The sequence below is a fragment of the Falco cherrug genome, chromosome 4 (assembly GCF_023634085.1).
Source record: "Falco cherrug isolate bFalChe1 chromosome 4, bFalChe1.pri, whole genome shotgun sequence".
In the NCBI taxonomy this organism is placed as follows: domain Eukaryota; kingdom Metazoa; phylum Chordata; class Aves; order Falconiformes; family Falconidae; genus Falco; species Falco cherrug.
Genome location: NC_073700.1, coordinates 23652228 through 23670595, shown reverse-complemented (window position 1 = coordinate 23670595; position 18368 = coordinate 23652228). Strand labels below are relative to the sequence as shown.

Below are 18368 nucleotides of genomic sequence, written 5' to 3'. Positions count from 1 at the left end.
TCTGATTCTCACTAGAGTGTTGCAATCTCTGTTGCTATTATAAATGTGATTGCAAATGTGAACGTTTAGCTAGAACATACTGTCTTTTCACCCACAGGAAAGAGAAGGTTTCATGTTAAAAATGCAAGTAAACTCAAAGACCAAAATAAACTTAAAGGGAAATGGTTTGATTTTTCCATGCAGTCTGTCAAAACCAGCTCTTTGGCAAATACTGTCCTCCAACTTAATTCCAGCCTATAATTTCCACTTCTTGGCATCAGAGGCAGTTTGTTCACTAGATTGCTGCACAGCAGCCAAAGCATCCTCTAGCTGTATAGGAAAGCAGGTGCCGAAAACCTCCTGCCCTGCCAAATTGCCGGCACCACGTAGTATTTATGCCGATCCGGGCTGCCTTTTGCCGGCGCTTTCCCCACCATTGAATTTTTCATCCACTCTGCTTGTCGTTGGCTGAAGTTCTTCCACTTAATAATCAGCATCTTTTGGAGAAAGCCAGGGAGGGAAATCTCTTCTTTGTTGCTTGGCTGATGCTATTCTGGCTTCTTGCGATGCTGGCCATGTGTCAGAGGCAATGTCAGGACCATTGATAACCCCTGGGTTATGGGGGCTGGATCCCGGCAGGCTTTGCTGGGCTCATGGAGCTTTCTTTAAAACTGAGCCTCTGCCCCCGTAATGGCAGCAGGAGGTGAGAGCCAGGGTGGGCGCCCGCCCCTCGGCTCCGTGCAGGGCTGCCCTGGCGCGGTGCCCTCCCACTCTCATCCCACAGGGCTGGCGTGTGTCACTGGGTTGGAGCTGGTGGCAGTCCTGGCTGATCTCAGGTGGCAAACTCACCAAAGCTTGGGTTTCGCTGGTGTTGGGGAGAGGCAGGAATTGCTCAGCTTGTTCTGCAAAGATAAGCAAGGAGCAAAGCAGGGCCCTCCACAAGGAGGTCAGGTGCCACCCGTCACTGGTGCCAGCCTGCCTCCTGTAATTCAGCCACGAGTGATAATTACCAGGTAATTGGAGATGAAAGCAGTGTCCTTCCCCCTCAGTCAGCAAAGGCAGCAGAGCAGCAGGGGTTAAATCTGCAGCAATTCCTGCTGCAGTAACACAGCACAGTGCAGCCCATCACTGATGTCCCTTCCTGCTTCCAAGGGACAGAGGTGACGTGTGTCCACAGTTCAGCACCAACGCCTGTGTGTGCTGGTGTGCACCCAGACCCCTGCGGCGTTCACACCAGTGGGATGGGGGCAGATGCTAACACACCGAGGACTGGAAACAAGGGCTTACAGGGTTTAAGGAATTAGCTTAAATAAGTATAAATGCAGTAAAAATGGTCTAGTGTGCGAGGGCTGGAACATGCTAGCTGCAGCTGGGGGAATTTCTGATGGCTGTAGTGATGGGCTGGTGGATCCCCATCAGATTTCATTCTCCCCTTCACAAAGCAGGAACTCTTTCAGACCTGTGAGGCTTGTGGCTAAAGCTGGGGCTTTTTTCCTCTCTGCACATGTTGGTCTAAAGCAAGACACAGCACCTGCTCTGAGCTGCAGGTTTCATTTGAGCTTTTCCTTTCCTTTTCTGGCGTCAAACTATTGAGCTAACCCCCATCACAGAAGTCCACTACCAGTACTCAGGGAAGCCTTACCTCTGCTACATCTATGGGCTGGAAAACAAGGTGTACGTGCTGGACTACCCCGAGAGGTGCTGCTGTGGCTGCGCCATCGTCTGACAGTTGGTGCTGGCAGAAAAGCACGTTATGGCAGCGATCACCCAGTGACCCTGCACCCACAGGGATGCTCCAGGACCTTTCCCACTGCTCCAGGTATGCTTGCATCTGCAGCGGAGCACTGCAAACAAAATGGAGAAGGGGAAGCAAGCCATGACATCCCTCCCTCGAGACCACTTGTGTCTCTGAGCCAGGGCCAGCTCCAGGTATCCCGCTGAGTTCAGGATTTGGGTAAATTTTCCCCCCTGTAGATGTTTTCCTTTCTCGTTGCAGTGCTGCATCATTAGGGTGATGCATATTGACAGAGACATTTTCAGTCCAGCTATGCAGCTTATGACTGCTGCCTTCCTTTCCTCATTTTATTTGTCAGTTTTCCCAAATTACTACATAATCTATAATGATATATTTCAAAATCTATCCAATTAACAAACCTAACTTTAAAGGATTTAATATTAAAATACCCAGGAATGACGTCTGAGGAGTGGTTGTACCAATACACAGTTAGTGTCTCAGAATAAAAGGCTGCAGTGGTAGGCGCTGCGGGCGATGTCTTGGCAGCCACAGGGATGGGGAAAGCAGGAGGGTGTGAGGGGGAGGACAGGGAGTCACCCCTGTGTGCGTGGGCTGGGGGGGAATGAGCTGTACCCCTGGGGACAGCACCCACTCCTGGGCCTCATCCAGACAAGGGGCATTGGCTCCAGTACCTGCAGGAGGCAGTTCTGCCACATCTTCCTCTTTTTTCTTTTTTATCACCGATCTTGCAACATTTATCTCAGAAAAGAATGCATGAGAACCTTGGCTCACTTTGGGTTTAAGGCTAATTTGATTTAAGTGCAAACACTTGTGTTTGTAGTGTAGAGCTTGAGAAGCTGAAGCAAACAGACCCTCAAAAGTTCAGAAATGTGCAGGCAAACAGAAAGATGTCAACAGTCATATTTAAAAACAAACCTAACAACTCCCCTCTCCTGTGATTTTTTTTTTTTTTTTACATAGTTCTTGTGCTCTTTGGGGGCTAATGACGGGGTTTTGCATGGGTGGTACTGGCTGCCCTCAGCAGACTGCTGCATCCATGGGGATGTGTTTGTCTGCAGCCTGATGCTCTTGTCTGTGGTGAGAGTGTGAGCTGAGTGAGCAGGCTGTCACAGCCAGATCATGGCAGAAACACCCCTCGAGGGGTTGGGGAATTTTTAAAAGGTAAAGACCCATATGCTGGCTTGAATGGGCATTATAAGGGGTGAGAGTAAGGAAAAAAATGGCTGGGGAAAGATGTTTAGCAGCCAATGGATTTTAAACAAGCGAGCTGAAAATTACTTTGTAAAGAAAGTGGTTTTAAATGTTATTTCTATAATGAAAAAACCATGCGATTTCTGCTAATGTGTAAGCAGAGAGGATGAGCATTCCTGATTTTGCTGTGGGGAGAGAGATACAGGCAGCAGCTGCTGTCCTGGAACAGAGGGATGTGCCCCTGCGTCAGTCATGGTGCAGAATGCCTGGAAGTGACAGATTGTTTTTGGCAGATGCATCTAATGCATTTTTAGTCTGGCCTTACTTGTGTTAAACTAGTCCCTGGCCTGTGTAAGGCTGGAAAATACCTGAGGAGCTGATCCTGCTGCTAATCGTACTGGGTGGCCCACGCAGTGCTGGGAAGTGGGTGCTGGCATTGGTGCTGGGGTCCTCTGGAAAGAGCTGCAGGACCCCAGGTACCATTGGCCATGGTCACGCAAAGCTCACGTGGCTTGTGTGCGGGAGCTTCATTGCAGTCTCTGCGGCCAAGCCAGGGCTTGGGTTTATCTTGTTGGAAGGGTTAAACCTGGGTGAGAGCTGAGCTGCAGCTCCCCCAGCACTGCTCCTGCACCCCCAGAGCCCCTTCACTTGTGGCTGAGCAGCAGAACCTGCAGGGAAACCAAAACTGCTGCGCATCGGCGTAGGAATGGGTATGACCTGGTGCACCTGCAGAAAGCAAATGATTGAGAAGAAGAACTACAGCACAGAGCACATGGAAATGGCCGGCAGGGGAGAAGGGAGGTGCAGGGGTGCTCAGCCCCGGGGTGCTGTGGGACCCAGGGCTGGGACTCCCCGGGGAGCTGCCCTGTCCTACAGCAACCTAGCCAGCAGGAAAATGCAGCCGGCAGCTATCCCACAGGCAGGCCCGTTCCCGCTGGACCTGAGGCTGTCAGAGGGTACCGTGCCAGTTGAAAAGACCACCTAACACCATCAGGGCAAAGAAGAAAGAAAGGTAGGTGGTTTTCTGCTGAGCCACCAACAGAAAGGGACCAGGCAGTTTGGATAAGCTTTAGAAGCAATCCAAACAGCCTAAATAGTCATTGGACCAGATTCCTTCTTGACTGAGCAGTTGCTAGTGGTTGTTCAAAAACAAATACAACTCCCACTTTGCTCTCATCGAGTCATTCTTGAAGCATGAGACAAACTTCATCCTCTCTGCTGCTGCCACCAGGGTGGAAAGGGCCAAACAGTGCCCGGACGCTGCCGTGGCAGCTGATGGGCAGAGGGACGACTGCTCAGACATCCTCTGTCTGCCATATTCCTGCTCCAGCCCTGTCCCAGTCCCAGCGGGACGAGGGGCGAGGGTCACTTGCTGGAGGGGGGCACGGGAGGGGGGCACTGGGACCATTAGCCCCTCCTGCACCCACTTGCTGGGCTTCTGTCCCAGTGCTGAAGTGTTGCCCAGGCAACAGGGTGAGCATCCTGGATGAAGGCACATGTGGGCACAGGGGACCGACACCTAAAGCCAGGTGCCACCTCCCCCCTGTGACAGACTCGGGGTGGCAGTCCTGCCATTCCTGGCATTTTATTAATAGAATTTTAACTATTTTTAGATCAAAAATAAATACATTCTTGGCTCTCAAGCCACACTTTTCAATGCCTGATGAATGAGCAGGACCTCTTTCACAGGAAACTATAAAATTCCTGGGGTGATGGCTTGCGTCTGCTGGAGTGAAGGGAAGCAGAGTTCTACGCTCGTTCCGCCTGCCAGCCTGTGCTCAAATGTCTTCACCAGCAGGGAGGGCTGGTCATTACTGTTATTAATAACTGCACTACTGTGTTTATTATCAGCACTGCATGGGAACGAGGAAAGAAACTTGATAATGCTGAAACCCTTGTCCTGTGCTTTAAAAAAAGCAAAGCTTTGTAAGTCCCTGCTAGGTGGGAGCAGAGGCCCCCTGGACTGGCTGGACCATCAGAGATGCTGTTTAGGACCAGTGCCCAAGGGTGGCCATTTTCTGCCATCTCCTCCCCTCATGTTCCCCCGCACCATAACGAGGGATGCTCAGGGGCTTTGGCTAGTTCCTTAATTTGTCTTTATGGGCTTGCTGCCCAGGAATTCATCCAGCGTGCTCCTGAGCACACCTGCCCTGTGTGCCTGTGCAGCTGCCTGGGGTAACAAAGGCAGGCTGCAGCCTGAGCACAGCTCTAGGGTTGCTTGAACTCACTGTTACTTCAGTCACTGCAGCATGTGTCTGAGGAACCTGGCGGAGGGCTCATCTGCGACCAAAGCAGCAAAAATGCTGCAGGTGAGTCCAAGGTCTCCCACCGCCCCCCTGCCCCCTGCAGGTTTACAAAACAAGTTCAGTCAAGTTCAGTCTTTTGACACAACAGCCTCTAAATGCAATTTCATCTAATAAATATGATAAACTGGTTGCAGCGACCATGTTTTCAGCTCATCCTCTCCTGCTCTTGGTGGCAGGGCAGTGCAGCACTGCATAAAACAGGAGGGGGATGGATTCCCAGTGGGTTTGGCTGGGCACCATACGTGGACTCTCCCCTGCAGCCCCCCCCCCGCAGCTCCATCCTGTCTCAGGGCCCTGAGCAGACTGGGATAATCTGAATTCCTCTATGCCAGGAGGGATGAAGTTCTTGCACCAAAGCCTACCAGGTACTCTCCATCCCTGGGAGCTGCAGGCAGCACCATGGGGTCTAGGGGAAGGAGCTGTGTGCTCCTCTTTCCCCCTTCCTCATCTCAGTTTAGCTTCCTCCTTGTGCTTTTGCTTCTAGCATCTTTAAAATAACATTTCTTCTATCTGCTAGAGCAGCTTCATTGCTTTACATCGAAAAGCCAAAAGCATACTCAAGAAACCCTTGAAAAAACAGTATCTTCCCAGGAAAAAAATTTTCCCCTGCATTGATCTGTCCATCTGTCTTAGCACCAAGATTCCTCACATACTGACCTCCTGACACAGCCTGCTTTTGTGGAGAAACCCACTCCGAATTAAGCTGCTTTTTCTCTCATCTCACTGGGTCCTGGACATTTTTTTCCAGTTTCTGAGGCTGTGAGGGCTGTCATGCTCTCAACATGGTGATAACATATCTGGCTGTTGTGCTTGCTAATCATCAGTCAAGCTCCCATTTTAGGCCACATTTTCACTAAAATGCTGCCTTATTTGGCCTTTTCCTCCCCACGATTCTGGTGCCATCACCCAGCAAGCAGCCGATTCAGCTATTGCCCCAGCCATCCCCTGTGCAGCGGAGAGGGGAGCTGCTGTGCCAGGGGGAGGTGGGGGGCGCGGGGCCGGTGTCCCCTCCCACCAGGGACCTGGGGATGGCATGGCTGTGAGCCCCGAAGGCAGCCCAAGCAGCTGCGGAGTCTGTGTTTGAATGAGGCTTTAAACCTTCCTCCACAGCTCAGAGCCTGGGATGCGCCGGGGCTCTGCTGCTGGCATCTGCCGGATTCTGCCCCGGCACCTGGGGGTGGCCAAGTGAAAATCTACCCCCAAGGCACCCGCTGAGCCCCCCCTTACAGATCTCCATCTCGCACGGTGTTACAGAGCACGGCAGCGACACGGGTGCCACTGAGTGCTGCTCCCCCTGGCAGAGCTGCAGCTCAGGTGACAGTTTCTGCCCTGACCCCTGCGCCCCCAAACGCCACTGCTTACCGAATAACCCGCATGAACGGCTCGGAGCATTTCCAGCCTCACCAGAACGTCACCCCCTGGGGTTTCTGTCGCTGTCCCACTCACAAAGCACTGCAGCCTGTGACCGCTCAGCAGCGGGTTGTTCTGGCCCAGCAGCTCCGGCTGGAAGGGGAATGCCACTCCTGCCAAACTGTGACGATGAGACCAGTATCTTAATTATTTACCCCAGGGAAAGAGGTGTTGTCCCATGGGACAAGCTAAGAAACTGCTACCAAAGTGCTGCTGTCACATGTTTGCAAACAGTGGGGCTGTTCTCCGTGCTGGTGCTCCCAGCTTTGCCACCTGGCAGACCCAGTGCCACATGGCACAACCTGGACGGCATGGGAGAACTGGCTTTATTTCCCTGGGACACCTTGGGACAACCAGCTTTATTTCCTTGCTCTGGAACTTTCCTCTTGCCATGTCAGAAATTCACAGCCCAACCCTATAAATCTTCTTTTGGCTGAAACCCCACTATAAAAAAAACTGTGCCAAGAGCTAATTAGAAACAAAAGAAGATTAATTTTGAAAAATCAGATGAAGTAGGATATTACAGGGTTAGGGATATTTCCTGATTGCATAAACCCAAACAAAACAAAACTCACATATTAATGACTCCTAAGAGATAAAGAGATTTATTTTGCTACATTTAAGAATTAATCTGAGTCATTTTATTACAAGAGGTGGTTTTGCCAGCTCATGCTGCTGGTATTTCTTGCAATAAAATGGCCGAGGGCTGTTCAGTTTGGGATGTCCTTTGCCACTGCCTGGGACCAGACAGCTGGGGCCATGGTCACACAGTACCCACCCCTCATGGATGGTCCTTCACTCCCACCTCAGAAAAACCCAGTTTTTCAGTGCCACGTACCTTGTGGATGGTGAAACTGCTTGGGGAGGCATCCCAGGGCAAAGGAAGCAGGACAGCCTTGGGGTCAGGTTTCAGGTGGGGATGCAGGAGCTGATGCAGGAGGTGGTGGGGGATGTTCCTCTGAGCACCCATCCACATCCCCTGGCACCAGGGCATGAGGGAGATGAGAAAGATAAAGCACGTTTTCTAGTGTAAACTGCTTTGACAATATATTTATAATGAGAACCTAAAAAGTGGAAAAACAAAAATACCAAAAACCCCAAACATATTTGAGGCAATACTCATGAAGCAGCAGCAAAAATTGTGGCAGTCCCTTTGGTGACTCCATGGGTGTTGGAGTCCTGTTGACTTCTTGCATCTATTTTTGACGTGAAACAGCTCGGATGGTGAAGACATTAGCTAGCTGTGCTTGCCTTGTTTTATGAAAAAGAAGGAAGTACCTCTCCCATGTGGGAAGGGAAGGAAAAAAAACCTTACAAATGAATGCAAAGGTCAGCGCAGGAAAATCTACTGCCACCTCCGTTTCCCAGGAGGGCAAATGTGCGCTGGGGCTGGTGGCAGGGCTGGTGGGTGGCTGCTCAAAGCCAGGCAGAGCATGCAGCAGCACATGGCCAGGGCAGCTCCTCCACACGGGAACTTGCTCCAGAACTGCCGTGCTCTGCAGAGGGTTCCGCAGCTCGCCTGGGCTGGTGGCTCTCTGGGGCGATGCTGAGGACACTTGGCAGCCACCTGTGCAGTATGTGGGCGCAGGCAGGGGACAGCAGCACAGGTGCTCGAGCCGCTGCAGCAGGCTGCTCGGGCAAAGGGCTCTGTGCTGGGTGTTGCAGCAGGGTGCTGGACTCTGGTCTTTGCCTAGGAAACACACATACCAAGCCCCACTGCTGTGCAGTTCAAGACCTTGTAGCAAAACATGAGTTGTAGGCTTGCAGTTGCTGGGGAGTGCTGGCGGTCTGAGGCTTGTCCAGCCGGCTCCCTTAGGCTGGGAGGGCAGAGGCATCCCCTGCAGGCACCCAGGTGACCAGGCTTTCTGGCTTTCTCCACCGTGCCTGCTAAATCAGGGGTGAGCAACAGAAAGACCAAACCTTTAGTATTGTGCAAGGAAAACACTGATTAGACACATGTGGTAACTGACTGAAATGCAGCATTCTGAGGCCTATTCTTTCTTTTTTTTTCCCCCGCTGGCCGCGTTACTCCATTTCCCCAGACAGATGACATGTTTATTTGGCTGAGCTGTAGCTGGGAGCTTGCACAGTCTTATCATTGTCAAAGCACAGCCTAGCAGAGAAGCGATTTTATCTTTTGCTCTCTGCTGTTTTTGCTCCTTCAGGGCTGCCCTTGCAATAGAAAAGTAATTAGCAATTGGGCAGCAGCTCAAAAGAGGTTGTGTGATCGTCTGTAGAGCTCCTTGCTTTCCCAGACAAACAAATGTTTCTAACTCTTTATTTTGTGTAGTTACTGGGTTCAAAATTACTATGAATAAGTTACAGGGCTTGCTATCATAAAAGAGTATGTTTTTAAGGACAAGAAAATACATTAATTAGTTCAGGCACTAAGAACATATGAAATAAATCGAATTTCATTTTGGGATTAAGGAGGAAAATCTAGGGAGGCTCCAAGACAAATTTGAGAAAATATGATAGTTGCAGTTAATTGAAGTGTTTCAACCTCATTTTTTTCTTAACTGTTTGAAATATGTTTTCCCAGAATCGGGATTCCTCACAGAGAGCTATGAGTAGGGATCACACATCACTTTATATTTGATACTTCAAAACTAACTGGAATTTTGCATCCAGCTGCAGTTAATGCAGTGCCAGGATATGTAGATTACTGTCAGGGTGCTATTTTTACAGGGTTTTTCGGCTCGTTCTCTTCTTTTCCAGTTCTCTGCTGGCTTTTTCCCAGCTGAACAACCTGGCGGCAGTGCTGACTGGGATGCAGACCCCACTCCAGCGCCTGACCGTGGCTCCTGGGCGCAGGGGATGGATGCTGCAGGGGCTGCTGCAGGCACTGTGCGGGGCTGAAGCACCCAGGGTGCTGCTTCTGCCCATCTGGGGAGGCTCCGGGGGCACGCACCAGCATCTGAACTGCTGGGAGCACCATACCTTTGATCCAGCAGCTGTGGCTCCCATTTCTTTGCTTCCTTTTGTTTATGCTCACAGGAAAATAATAGCACCCAGGTGTCCGGTGTCCGGTGCGTGGGCAGCAGCACCCATTCTGCAGCAGGCGCTGGCAGTGGTTCTGCAGCCTCATGCAGCGTGGGGAGGATGGATTGGAGGCATGCAGCAGCAGCAGCAGCTGCGTCGGGCCCTTTGGTGGCTCCTCTGCTCCAGGCTGCTCCTTCCTCAGCTCCTTCCAGAGCGCCCTGCTGTCCCAGCTGTGGCTTGCACTTGCTGGCATTACCAGGGAAACATTTACGAGCTGTATGAAATAATAATGAAATTTTCTATTTTATTCTAAGTCACATTAAGGAAAAGAACTCCTTTCTGCATTAAAGCAAACAGAACAAAGGAGACGCTCGGCTGTGTTCACCCTCGGAGGCATGTGGTGTAGCAACACTCCTATAATGTTAGTGCAAAATGAGGAACCTGCCTCTGGAGCAGGCCTTGGCAGGCTGCAAATTCTGGTTTATGCAGTAAATCAGAATAAAAATTCTTTCATCACTCTTACTGACATATTTGCTCAGCAGACATTAAATATTGCAGTTAAAAATGAGAAAGCTGAAATCCAGCTGGAAGTTACCTGGAGCTCTGGAACTGCTATTAACGGCTGGGCGGTCGCGGGGCTGTTCCTTGCAAAGCGTGCAGGAGCAGCAGCTGCACACCGTGCTGCCCGAGCGGTGCTCTGGGGATAAACTGCATCACATAATAACATCTGATGAAACGCAGGCTGGACCCCCTCGATGGTACCCATGAACTCCGCAGCAATCCCCAGCGCTGTGCAGCGGCGCTGGGTTTGCGGTGATCACCAACAGGGAGCTTGTACTGTGCCCGGGCAGCGCGGGCAGAGCCAGCGGCTCAGTGCACGGCAGAGCCCTGCCGGCTGCGCCAGGGCTGGGCACCAGGGCCTGGCGGGTGCTGCCCTTGGCAGCCCCAAGAACTCCACTGTGGCCAAACGCAGCCCCCCAGCTCAGGACAGAGGGGCTGGGGCTGGCTGTGCTCTCCTTTTCCACCACTGTCCCCCCGACTCTTCCTGGGCTTTTTGTGATCGCCACGCACAGCACCTCTCCTTTTCCCCGTTCCTGTCGTGCAGGTACCCAGCGCTTTTCATCTGCTGAGGGCACGCGTGGCCCCTGCAGGTATACTCAGAATTATCTTTGCATGCAAATATGGATGTGAGCTATGAGGCAGGGGAAAGGCTTAAATTAAGCAGTGTTTCAGCCGCGCAAGGGAAAGCAGAAACATGGCTGTGCTGGCTTACAGGAAAAAGTGCTGATGTGCAAACAGCGAGCACAGCCCTAAACCTCCGGTTAGGGGCAGGGGGAGGTGAGAGGGCACTGGTGAGACCTCCCAGCATCACCCCTGTACCACGGACATCAAGGTGGATGGCAAACCAGTCTCTGGTGGCTTCCCATGCCCCTGCAGGACCCACCAGGGACCCCAGACCACAGGGGTGAGGCAAGCCCACCTGCAGCACCTGGGGCGGCCCTGGAGCGGGGCAGCTGGGGACACCAAAGGAGCCGGTAGAGCTGGAGGTCTCTGGGACTCGGGCAGAAGCCCCAGGAAAAGCTATGTGCAGCCACCTCACGTGAAGTTTTGCTAAAAGCAGCCAAAACAACAAAAGATGAGAAATCCCGTACCGCGAGCGAGGGGCTGGTTCCTCCACAGCTGCTGCAGACTCTGCCTTGTGCCAGGGGAGTGGCTGCGCGAGCAAGCGTGGGCTCTCCTAGGGCCTGCAATTAGCATTTAATACCAAGAGGCTTGTTGCCTGAGGCCATAGTCAGCCCTCTGAAAATATATTTTATTGGAGGCCCAAAGCGATGGAAGGGCTTCCTGTTACAACCAAACCCATCTGGTTTGGGTTTTCGGATTTATCCCTTGATCCCTGCCATGAGGGGCTGGTGCTTTGCCAACCCATTGTTTCTTAGCTGGAAACAGATGGTACGGGCTAAAAATCTGATGGTGTTCAAAACCAGTCCAAGGTATTTAATGTCAACCTGCTGGCCAGATGCATAGTCAGAGATCTGCCCCTCTGCCTCCCGAGCTCCCTGTCCCCTGGGCAGTGGCTGCACTGTGGACCTGGGGACAAGGAGCATGACAGCCATCTCCACCCCTGGCCTGATCCCACATTTGAAATCCATGAACCCATCCATTTCTGTGCTATCTAATTTAAACTGATTTACCTCTGCCAGGATTTTTTTCTCAAGCTAAGTGAAATCAAGAACGAAAGGTGATCTGAGAACTTGGTTCTGATGGAGAGCTTACTCCTTGGAAGAGGCTGAATAGATCGATACTCACTTTCATCACCTTTCTGAGTCACACTTTTGGTGACTAAAAACCCATAAAGAGCAGCTACTTCAGGGAAGACACATTTATCCTGATACAACATTTTCATCAAAATTGGTTGAAACAGCCTCAGAGTTTTGCAAGAGCTACTGCAAAATTTGTCCTGATTAAAAAGAAAAAAAAAAAGAAAAAAGAGGACTTCCCCCAGGCAACAGCATTTGTAGGAAAACCCTTGTGCAGTCCTGGCTTTCTTTTGGTGAAAGACCCTGGGGCACATTTTCTGGTGCTGTAAATAGATATTCTTCCCTGAATCCTCTGTGCTTTGCCGTGAAGATTGTGGACTACAGTCCCTATCTCTCCAGGACTTGTGCTTCCAACAGCCCTGACTCTCTCCAGGCTGTTATCCAGCCTCCAAAACCTGATGCCAGAATTCTTCTCTCCTGGCACAGTGGGCCAGGTTTTCCCTGCTGCTACTCAGCTGGCTGCAGCAAGTTTCCACAGGGGAACGTGACCCAGTGAGTTTAATCAAAGGGTACTTTCATGCTGTTTCAAAGCATAGACGTCAGTCACACAGAGGAGTATTGACTGGGACACGACAACCAGAAATCTGATGCAAAATCTAAATGCCATGTCTTGCTGAGGTGTTTAAAGCCAGACCAAGAAAAAAAACAGCAATATAAAAGGAAAGAAAGGTTTCCTATTGAAGATTTAAGAGTAGGCTGCAGCCTCAGATAGATCAGTTACATTCAAACTGCCCACGGGGTATGAAAGATAAAAGGGCAGGATTTCTGGAAAAAGCAAAGCAAAACAACACAACATGGGGCCAGCGATGCTGCACCCTACTCCTTCCGATGGGAAAGAGTGTTGCCTGTGACACAGGCTTGATTTCCATACATACCAAAAGGAGGTTCCTCTTTAGGAGCAGCCTTACTTCCTACCCTAAACAAATGTCTTTGTCACAATATTATGGGCTGGGCATTTCAAACACCAAGCAGCAGGGCAGGGCAGCGTCAGTATCGCCGGCTGCCACACTGGAGGACAGGAGCGAGCGGGTGAGAGCCAGCAGGGCTTGCATGCCGCCGGCTGGTGTGCCGGTGCTGTGGCATTTGCTACAGCTAGTCGAAAGCACGTACCATTTGTTGAGCTTTAATCCTTTAAATATTGTGCCTGATGGTCAAGTAACTTCTGGTACATTTGGAACAAAGCGGAAGGTGCCGTTTCCCGGCTGGTTGCTTTCATCTGTGAACAGCAGGATCTGATTTCTCTAAACTTTTGTCCTGTTGGGGTTAAAAAAAAACACCATTAAAGATATTTGTAACTTTTTCAGTTTGTTTGTACTAAAAAATAAAAATCAAAGGGCGCTTCTTTGGAAGGACGATGAGCATGTCCCTAGCATGCTGAGAAGAACAAACATGGGTGCCAGGCCCAGGCAGCGCGGTCACCCAGGCTGGAGCTTGGGCAGCTTCCAAAACCCTGGAACTCCTTGAGGCGGCCTCTCCTCAGGCACTGATTTCCTGGGCGTTGGAATATTCCCTCTTTATTTGTATTTAGTGGTGCCTTTGCCTTGGGGATTTGCCGAGTTGCTGATATAACCCAGCTTTATCAAGTGCGTTGGCATTTCCCCAGGCAGCTGCTCACTGCGCTGCAGCAGCAGGACGGCAAGGAGCAAGGGACAGGGAGAGGTCTCGGCATCCCTTTACTTCAACCAACGTGACATACTGAAACAAAGCCTCAGCCCAGGGCTGTGCACCACAGCCAGCCGGGGGCTGCGTCCGGGCTGGGTGGCACCGCTCGGGGGCTGCTCCCTGGAGCAGGGGGCTGGGATGCCAGGCTCGCCAGTGCAAGGGCACCTGGGCGGCTCGCTGGCACCCGGGCAGGCAGCAGGCGCCCCAGGAGACCAAAAGCAGGTCTGTGGGTAGGGGAACTCCCGTACCCGTGTGGGACCACAGTGATGCTGCTGCGGGGAGCCCCTGCCCGTGTGCTTTTTGGGGAGGCAGCAGATGGCCTCTGTGGCTTGGGAGGGGTGAGGAACAGCAGTGGCTGGAAACCTGGCAGGGGAGCAGGTGGGGAACAGCAGTGCTTCCAAAAACTGAATCCAAGCTTAGGATTCCCCCTACCAGCTTTTCTCCCAGCTGTATTTAATAATGCAGACATGTGTCAGGAGCAAGCAAGCCCAGCTGTCTGCAAGCCGTTCAGCTCTTCGGTTAGCATCCCACCCAGACCCAGGCAGCAGGGGCTTTAACCCCTGGGCTGCTGCTGCCGTGAGTGGGACAGATGAGGGCATGGCATTGGAGTGCTTGATCTCCCTTGAAAAGTCCCTGGAAAGTGAGTAAATGTCTCTAAGTGTCACAAATTCATATTTTTCAACCTAAAAACAGTAAGGATTTTTCTTACAAAAAATGCTAACGTCATCTAGAACAAACCAGGAACAACAGGAAATATTTCTAGTGTGGCTCTTAAAAATTATTATTGTGGGAGGCTGCTGCAAGGACAGATATGGGGCTCTGACCCGTGGTCGGCGCAGCTCTGCCGCAGCCCCGGGGATGAGCTCACCTGCTCCTGGAGCCGGAGGATGCTGGCGTGGCCGTGGTTTTAGATGAGTCGCAATGGAAGCCCTCAGAAAGACACAGTCTCATAAAGGCATCCAGGGCCAACAGGCTTTTCTTTCTGCTTGGTCCCAGCCTTTTGGATAGTTTGTGGCCAAGCTCTGCATTGGAAGAGGTGTCTTAGAGATCTCACATCTGGTGATGGAAGGTGGCATTCTGGATGCTGATACGTCACGAAAACACCTCCACATCCTTTGGGCAGTGTTAATATTTGGACAGTGTTAAAACATAACCAGCATTCCTTAGTTTAGATTAATGCACTGGCTGCATCCCAGTCCTTGCCAACCTGCGAGACACTGCCTGGGTTTCCTCCCACTCCTCAAGCAACACAGGGCTTAGGGCTTGACATTGGCACTTGGTATTTAAACAAAATACACATTAATATCTGTGGAAGTAACACCTGAGTAATAGCTGCAGGAACAGACGCGATTAAGGGCTGTGGAGAAAAACAATTAAGCTGATCAGCCAAAATATTAGGAAAGCAACTCTGCAAATAACTTTTTTTTCCTCTCTCTCAAAAATAAAGGACCCTGAAGCTGCTGGGAGCTGTGCTTTGAATATTCATGGGGTATCACTGGTCTTCAGGCAGCGCTCGTTTGCACTGAGGATAAGGGAGGCCACCAGTTGTTAACCTTTGCAATTTGGCCTGTCCTTGCCTGCATTAGCACGCTATGGAAAAAGCCGAACGTGGCGGTCACGGTGTATTAGTCCTGGTAACGGCTGTGTGGAATCAGGCTGCACTGCCTTGTTTGCCCACGGACAGGGAGCCTGGGCCTGAGTCTGGGGGCAGAAGAGGAGCTTTTTCTTACAGCCAGGGCAGGGGGAGCCACAGACCCGGGCTCGGGGGCTGTTGGACACAGGGGGTGCTCCCACGGGATGAACGCTGTGACCCTCCTGAGGGGGGGGCGACATGATGGGTCCACATGCCAACCAGCCTTGAGGGCATCAGGTCCTGCTCAGGCCATGTTTGTTTTGACTCCATCGTCTTGTCCAGATTAAACTCAGCCATTTAAAAATTAGATGCAAGGAGCTGCTGACTGAGCCTGCAGGCATTCGAGCGCATGTGCACCCCATTGCCTTCATACTGTGTCACTGGCAGGCAAATCCACTTCGGTACAAAACCTGGAGTCCTTTAGGTTCAGGTAGACCACTTGGGAAGGGTACTTTTTCTCACTAGGCTCTTGCCTTCCAGCACTTCAGGCTCTCCTGCCTGCCTGCCTCCCTCCCCCTTTACTGGGCACGTCTCCCTTTCCCCATCATTTGCAGGTTCTTCTTTGGGTCTGGTAACCAGCATGGTTGCAGGACGGATGCTGGTACTGTATGGATGGTGCTGCTGGAAGCAAGTGATTCCTCCCCAGAGCAAAACATCAAACTGCAAAGTGGCTGTTGCTTCAAAGATGGAAAACTGAGTCACCAAATGATGCAGATCTAGAATTACTCATGCGGTGCAAGTGGGAATACGGGAAGGTATTCATTTTCTGCGGGATCTGAAATATAAGCTGGCATGTAGAAACAGAATAGTCTCCTGTGGCTCACTACGAACCTAAGCTGGTGTGGAATGGGAATGACTGAATGCACAGACTGGTTTGCAGACCCAAAGAGCAGAGCCATGGCCCCCCCTTACTGGCACGCCTGGTCCCCCTGGTAGGTGCTGGCAGCCGGGATGGAGAGGCAGTGCCCACGCTGCATCCCACTGGGTTCCCCTACCCAGCAGGGCCAGGGGCACGCTGCCCTGCCGCTGCAGGTCCTGCCCCCCCTTGCTGGGCTGCCTCCACCCTCTGCTGATGCTCACTGTCTGCACTCGCCCGGGAGGTGCGGTTTGGCACCACAGGGTGTGGAAACACCCATGGAAAGAGCAACAGAGAACAGCTCGGCTCTGTCTCTCCCGCAGCCCAGCTTGCACAGCAGCCATCTGTTTGCTGGCCTCTGCGCTTGGAGGAAGCGCTGGTGAATTAAAGGCTGAGGAACAAAACAGCTGATTTTGGTTTGTGGCGTGTGCACGTGTGCAAGGGCAGCACGCAGCGTGCCGAGGGCCCGGTGTGGCTTCCCCTGCCCAGAAACAGAAGTAACCCCAGCATCGTGCCCATTTAGGGCCATGCAGACACCTTGCACCATATACGAGACAAACCAGCTCTTAGGAAGTTCCTGACCACAGCCCAGCTCAATGAGACCAACAACCCAAAAACGCGGTCCCTGTGCTACCGACTGCTGATGCTGCCCATCGCTGGGCTGGAAGGGACGGGGAGGGAAGCCCCCCTGCACTGCCAGGGGTCGCACAGCCGGGACGCACTAATACAGAGACCAGCCCGGACCCAATGGCGGGGTCTCCACCATGGGAAAGCACCTCACCCCCCTGCGCTGGGGAGCGAAGGCTCTGTGCCCACAGGGTGCAGGGGAGGTGACATCCCATGGGCGGAGAGCAGGGCGTGGGATGGCTGCCCTGCCTGCACCAGGCACGCGGCCAAGCACGACCGAACAAACCCAGTTTGTCATCACCGGGTTTGCAAGCCTGGTTGATAGGAACGCAACACCTTGGTTTTTCCAGCCTTACCTGCCACTTCTTGTCTTTCCTTTAGCTTCTCATCACATGGCTTAAAATGTCTTCTGTTGGCACAGGAACTGCGGTGTGGCATTTAGAGAGGGACGAGCACAACAGGCTCAGCAACTCTGTAATGCACCAACCAGGGAATAACTGTGCATTAGTCGTGGAGAAGCACAGGAACACGAGGGGACTACATTAAGCAGAACTCCAGTACAGACACAAGGAAACCACTGTACTTACACTGTTCATAAACTGGCTGGTGGTGTTTGCAGAGGGATCCCCTTGAATCACCACCCCTTTTCATTGTCTGGTCTCCTGCATCCCAGGTGGGCCAGCATCCCTCCTCTCCCCGGCTCGGTGGCACCCCCGAAACAGTTTGTCACAATTCCACTCTCTTCCAGCCACAGGAAGGTCCATCCCAAACCCCAGGGAATTTATGAAAACCCCTCAACATTAGGCACAGTCAGTGTATCGGGACTAGTTAATTAAGGGTGACTTGTTATTAATTTGGAGATTCCTAGAGTATGTGATTTTTTAGTCCCTATAAAGTCATCAGAAAAGAAAAATTGCTTTAACAAGTTTTCCTTGGATTTGAAAAACTACCTTTCTTTTCTGAGTAAATTCAGAGCTGCAAAACCAGAAGGCTGGTGCCTTCCAACTGAATGGCTTTTGAGTCTCGTTTCACTAAAAGGGTTGCTTTTCAAGCCGTGTCAACCTAAGGAAATTTATTTAGGCAGTCTCAAGGGAAGGTCTTGGCAAAGCATTAATAGTTTCTTTTATAAAAGAGACCTTTATTCACTGGTCTTTAAGTTGGCCTGTGTCTCGTTCGGCTTTTTGAGTTCATGTGCAGAGAAAATGCCTGTCTTTGACAGTTTCCATGCCTCAGCGCCATTGTGGGGCTCCAGAGGAATTTGCTAAACCCGTAATGAAACATCTGGCTCAACAATAACACAGCTGCACGCGACGCCTTCCCACCCTGGGCAGTGAGGTGCTGCAGCCCTCGGCACCACGGGCATCTCAACTAATGCTGCGGCTCGGTGCAGCCTGCTGCAGGGGGCACGCAGGGAGCAGGCAGCGTGGGCAGCACAGGCAGCATGCTGGGCGACGCGCCAGTGAGAGGGGCTGAGTCGTCACACAGGAAAAAACAACCAACCCTGTTGTGCATGCTTTCTTACCCTGGATCTGTTACAGCTTGTCTGCTGAAGTGGCATTGGGATAGAAACCACTTCATGGGAGAGCCCTTTTCCCACTCTGGATGGGAGTGAAGCATGGGCAGCTGGAACTCCAGAGGACCAAGT

At 51.7% G+C, this 18368-nt stretch overlaps 1 long non-coding RNA gene across 1 annotated transcript; it reads right to left on the bottom strand.

The window, feature by feature from the left end:
- Positions 1-4328: 4328 nt before the first annotated feature.
- On the bottom strand, positions 4329-14950 carry LOC114017078 (uncharacterized). Its single transcript, XR_003561926.2, has 3 exons — positions 14476-14950; positions 13056-13199; positions 4329-9898 (listed from the first exon to the last, which is right to left on the bottom strand). It is a non-coding gene; the product is annotated as an uncharacterized LOC114017078 (long non-coding RNA).
- Between the last annotated feature and the right edge of the window lie 3418 nt (positions 14951-18368).